Consider the following 6,108-nt stretch of genomic DNA (forward strand, 5'->3'; position numbering starts at 1 on the left):
TACAACCACTCATTTTCAGCCAGCCAATGAGTTGAATTTTAAGACAGGATCTATAAATGAGGACAACATCCCCGCCCCTGGCTTCAGGTTGATCTGCATGCAATATGTGAAATCTGCTGGGGTGGCCAGGTCAACTGCGGGGCGGGAATGTTCTTGTAGCGAAGGTTCGGTAACAGCTAACAAGTCCAATTTACTGGAGAAAATGGTGCTGACGATTTCTAATGCATGCGCTGGAAGCAAGCAAACATTTAAAAGTATGCATATTAAGTGATTCGTTTTCCGCGAATATTGGGTTCTGTTACCTTAGGACCATTGAGCACATTCACTGCCCGTTCCTTTTGTCAATTGGATTATATCCAAGGAATTATTTATGACGTTCAGAAGCATCCTTATGGCACTTGGGATCCTCTGAGGAACAATGCAAGCGGTTAAAAGGGTTTATTGGGGAGGGGGTGGAGAGTTAAAGCCGTAGGGGAGTCAGGTTCCCTTTGGCTCCAGAAGGCGAGGGAAGAGATTGATGAACAGCTGAACTTGATGGGCGGTTGTTACACCTTGAAGGGGAACAAGGCTTGACCATCTTGGCAAGCAGTCGGAGACCCTGGACACCAGAATCGGTAAGGGAGCCTTTCAAAACTGGATGAGTGGCATCATTGTGTTGGGAAGGAAGTGAACCTATCCCACCCCCCAAGGCGCTTTAGAGTGAGGTGAATCCCATGAGGAAACCTGTGATGAGCCAGGGGGAGGGGAGCGTACCAAGAGACCCTGCACAAACATAATATTATGCAAATTGTAGGTGTGCGTGCATATAAACAGGTGTCATTTTGTAGCATTGGCAGAAACATAGGTCCTGCATGGCAGCGCGTTGGAGACAGGCCGCAAACCTGATGAAGAAACCTGAATAGGCCGAAGCGCTCATGAGAGAGAGCAACCTGCGCTGTTGATTTCCAAAGAAACCCTCCTTCTTTCTAAAACTGTTGCAATATGTTTATCCTGAGAAAGAATGTATCCTGCAAGGCAATGAGACGGTGCTAGGTGCCTCCCTGTACGTGTTATCACAACCAGGCCAGAGCAAGCCTCCAACCCCACCCAGCCAACTACAAGTTATAGCCCCTACAACTATCCGAGTCCAAAGACCCCTGAATTCAAGATACCAGCTGACCCCAGGCCACTGACCATAAACCAGGCAACCATAAAATATCTAAGGGAATGGTCACTCTATTTGTACTTTACAATGGCATGATTTGTAATGCGAGGTGCAGAGAGGGATGAATCATAGTCCAAAAGCGAGGGTGGAAGCCTTGGAAGCTAGACAAAGCCATTGGGACGAGTGAAATGTGTGTGGGTCACTGTGACCTCAAACCTCCCCCTGTACCAGTCCATGATGATGCCAGATGCCCTGTGCGGTAACAGAGTATCACTGATAGAACAATATATGTAATTGTCTTTTTGCCCTTAATTCCCTGGAGACGATGAACCCAGCTGACCCCACCAATGGCATGGCATCTCCTATGGAGTAAACTGACCAGGCATATGGTGGCTCCCACCAGCCGCGTTAGTGTATATTAATGATGCTGTGCTCCTTTTTAAGCTCTTGCTTGATCCCTTTTTGCTCAGAAGGTTCCTGTGCAGCAGAGTTCTTTACTGGCTTACCCCAGATATGTTCCCCCATCGGCTATTCCATGTATTATGGCATATATACCGTGACACCACACGTATGTGCATTCACCACACGGATATGGTTACACGGCATGTGGTAATGCATGCAATATTTTTGTATAATTAAAAATGTTTATCCTTGCAAGTATCTCTTGGCCTTTTTTCCCTAGTGGGTTGTATTTTTTCTGGTTTGAGCATTTCGGGGCAGGCCTACAATTGCCATCCTGTTTGGTTAGTAAAACATATTTACTTAAGACGGATTGTACTCTTTGTACTCAAATCTGATTTGAAGTTGCGCCAAAAGATATTGCCAATCAGGTACTCAAAACAGAAACTGATCGACCACAATAAGATGTAAGAATAAAATATAATTGCCTCAAAGGACTCTGCATGGTATTCAAAGCCATCTGCCTCGAAGCTCCATATAACTTTCATGACAAACTGAAACCGATCACTCACACAAACACCATCCAAGTCAGCCAACATCATCTGCATATTCCACTCTGCAAACTCACAGGCACACAACACCAAGCATTTACCCACTGGGTACCCACAGGGCACCCACAGGGCACCCATAGCATGGAGCACCCTACCTCTCCACATACGCACTACATTCTCCATCATCACTTTCAGAAAGAGCCTCAATACCTGTTTCCCCACACATTACCATGCCCACCTCCGCTGCTGTCACTTGTCCATCTTAATCTTCCTATGCTTTCCTAAAACATTTAGTAACTTCTTTTTTAACACAACCCAAGACTCACACCAACTCACTCTCACAGGAACGGCAACAGAACTAGCTACCAAACAACCTCTTTGAAAAGCAACCAGCACAATCCCAATCCCAATGTGCTGGCCAGGCAAATCACCAACCAACATGCCATCAGCACCAAGACCCGAAAGCCCCGCTGGCAAAATGGAAACAGTCGCCAACTGACCAACCAAACAGTACTCAACCCAGAAAATAAGGGAATAGCAAAAGGAAGAAAATCAACATATACTGATGAGGGTCGACAAACACTTTAAAACCATCAAACCATGACCGTAAAAACCATTTATATTTGGGCCTCATCAACACCAAACCGAGATGATACCACACCTGTTGTGCAATACATTCCCTGAATGGAGCCTGCCCTGCCAGGAATAAAGTTATAACCTCGCGTATACATCACAACAACTCCCTGCAATGCATGTAACACAACACCAAAAAACTGAAAAACACCAGTTAACTCCAAGAACTAGAAGATACTCGGGAACTCCAAAAGCTCCAAAGTAAAAGGCCAAAACTTTAACTCCTAGAATATGGGTTAACGTGTGCTGGAGGAGGGCGTCCACAGCCTATCCACAGCAGAAAACAACTGCGATGCAGGAAGCGTCCTCCCCACATCACTCCAAACTCCAAAACATCCTCTTCACACTGAGAATGAACTTGCACTTTAATGAGCTAAAACAGTGTCATTCACCACAGCATATGCACTGAAAACCATTCCCCACAGGCAACAGTACTCTCACCCTTACCACAGTGGGCATTCTCCTTGAACAGCTCTCCACATAACTCACATTCTGTAAATATCTCTCCATGCTCACCACCATTTCAACTCCTCACCATGGATGGAAGTTCTCCAGTGAACAAAGTCAGTACACACAACTCCTATAAGACTGCCATCCACCTACAGCATGCTGATGACTTATAACAATGCTACACAATTCAACAATGGATGAAATCAGCTACTGTCCATGTCGCGAACAGTTTAACCTGTAATTCCTCAAAGGGTTACATTAAATACATTTCAAAATTGCATATCAGTCCCATTTGACCAGGCATACAAAACGGCAGTTCATGGGTGGCTTAAACCTGCAAATCCCATCCTCGTCGCCATTGATAAGGTGGGTCCTGGCCACGCATGACACTGACACTGGATAGGAACAGGAAACATCTTTACTGAGTTCCAGCTACTGGTACAGGGTACAGGAATACATTTAGGCTACATTGGATAAGTTACTTGGACAGACATCCACCAGCATCCTCTCTCAGTCAACCCATCTTCTCAAATGACATTCACAGAACCATTCAGAACATAACATTCTCACTCACAACATTCCATGCATACAGGGCAGGGTGCAGGGAAAGACAAGACACAACATATCTTCCCCCTTAAACAACACAAGGCACCCTCGCTCCTGCACCTGCATCAAGGCATCCAGCGACCACACGTAGGGTGAGAGTCCACAACCCCTGCCCCGTGCATCCGGCACAGCAGCATCTTTGTTTTGCCTCCAGCATTGTTCTGTGCCCAAAAAGACGTGTCCTTGCCTGCCTGACTTTGGCCCATACTTCCGCCTGGCCCTCTAATGCCGGGCACAGCGCGGCACGAAAGTGAGGCTCCAGCCTCAATGGCTGATTGCTAGTCAACCCGATCCCTTTTCAGGGAATAACATCTGCTGGCAGGCGGAAATGCCGGCCAGAAGACAAAGGCCAAAGAAAAAGGCCTTGTTTGCCATTGTGGGTCCCCAATCAAGTCGTGACCACCTGAGGGAGAGGGCAGGAGCCCTAACCCGCATCACGTAAATATACAGGAGCTGCCACTGAGAGCAGCCCCTCACTCCTGCACCTGCATCAAGGTATCCAGCGACCACACGTAGGGTGAGAATCCACAACCCCTGCCCCGTGCATCCGGCACAGCAGCATCTTTGTTTTGCCTCCAGCATTGTTCTGTGCCTGAGCCGACGCATCCCTGCCTGCCTGACTTTGGCCCATACTTCCGCCTGGCCCTGTAATGCCGGGTGCGGCGCGGCAGGAAAGTGAGGCTCCAGCCTCAATGCCTGATTTCTAGGCAACCCGATCCCTTTTCAGGGAATGACATCCGCCAGCAGGCGGAAATGCCAGCCAGAAGACGAAGGCCAAAGAAAAAGGCCTTGTTTGCCGTTTTTCGCCGGTGAGCGCCGCTCGCCGCAGAACACTGGACCCTTATATGACTATATATGCTCCAGACTTGGTGTACTGACTCAACAACCTTCAGGTAGGAGGTTGCGGTATTTGTAATTGCACAATTTCATAATTAGCCACTGCATACTGCTACTCCTGTCTAAATGACGGCAACACCTTTAATTGTCTTTCACTCTTACATAGTCAAGGGAGCTACTCTCTATATATGTCCTCTGGCATTGGACCTATAGAAAGACCCCAACAATCTTATGCTTCTGCGCCACCCCTGCTCACGTGCTCCAGACACCAACGCTACCATATTTATTGTGCACAGCGCCACCCCACTTCCCCGCTGACTCAATTCTATTGCATAATTTGCTTGGTCGTGTTGGTTATCTGTCTGCTCAAACTGAATCCGCTGCTACTTAACCTGTCGACCTACCCAATTGATTCATATGCAGCTATGCTGTATCTAATCAACTGCAATTGTGCGACCGTCTGTTAAAAGTCTAATCTATATGTAGCACATACTTTGTTGAAATATATTTTCCTTCCTACACCTAACTGTGACCCACCTGACAGGACCCACTCTTCAGATGATAGTTATCAGAGTACTAGCAAGTTTATCCTAAATTAGCCTACCTTCCCTACAGTATGCAGGTGTTGTTAACTTTAATTATGTTCCCCTTCTGCATTGTACCCTCTGCCACCCCCTGGACCAAAGGTCAGTACATCAAGATTGGTGAAGGGCTAGGCAGATTGAGATGCCCCTGCCACTACCCCATGCCCTGCCCCACACCATTCCTCCCCTCACCACCACCTTTTCCCATACTAACGATACCTAAACTATATCCAGGCCCTATCTTGAGCACTACACAGGATAAATTGACACCTCTACCAATAGTCTCATCCACCTCCCCTCCGGACATCTCCAACCGTAACTGGAGACTAGCCAGCAGGCTACCGTCCATCAGGCACTCAGTACCTAAATACACCCATAAGCCCACATGCCTAGATCGCCCTGAATCCACCTACATCAATCCTAGGCAAAAAACACAAGGCACACAGCCGTAAAGAAAAATTCAGATGACACTAGTTCCAGTTCACCATTGAAGAGCTCGCAGACACAGCCTACCAACGGAGCACTCCTGAATGTCAGGTCTCTTGTAGCTCATGCAACAGAGATTGCTGACCTCATTGTGAACCATAAGCTCGACTTCCTTGTAATGACAGAAAACTGGCTGCACGAGGCAGCAGGCCCCTCTATTGCCCTAGCTGTCCCAGACAATTACTCCATTCTCCGAGTAGACAGACCCACTGCCCACGGAGGAGGAATAGCCATTTTCTTTAAATCCACTCTTAATATAAGACTAGCCACCCCCACCTTACTGGCATCGTGTGAACTCCTCTCAGTCAAATTCCAAACATCACCGTACAACACTATCCCACTACATATTATGTACAGACCCCCAGGACCTCCTGGATCCTTCAAAGAAGACATCTCCTCCCTAGCAGCTGACATCACC

The sequence above is a fragment of the Ambystoma mexicanum genome, chromosome 4p (assembly GCF_040938575.1).
Source record: "Ambystoma mexicanum isolate Mex_15411 chromosome 4p, UKY_AmexF1_1, whole genome shotgun sequence".
NCBI classification, from domain to species: domain Eukaryota; kingdom Metazoa; phylum Chordata; class Amphibia; order Caudata; family Ambystomatidae; genus Ambystoma; species Ambystoma mexicanum.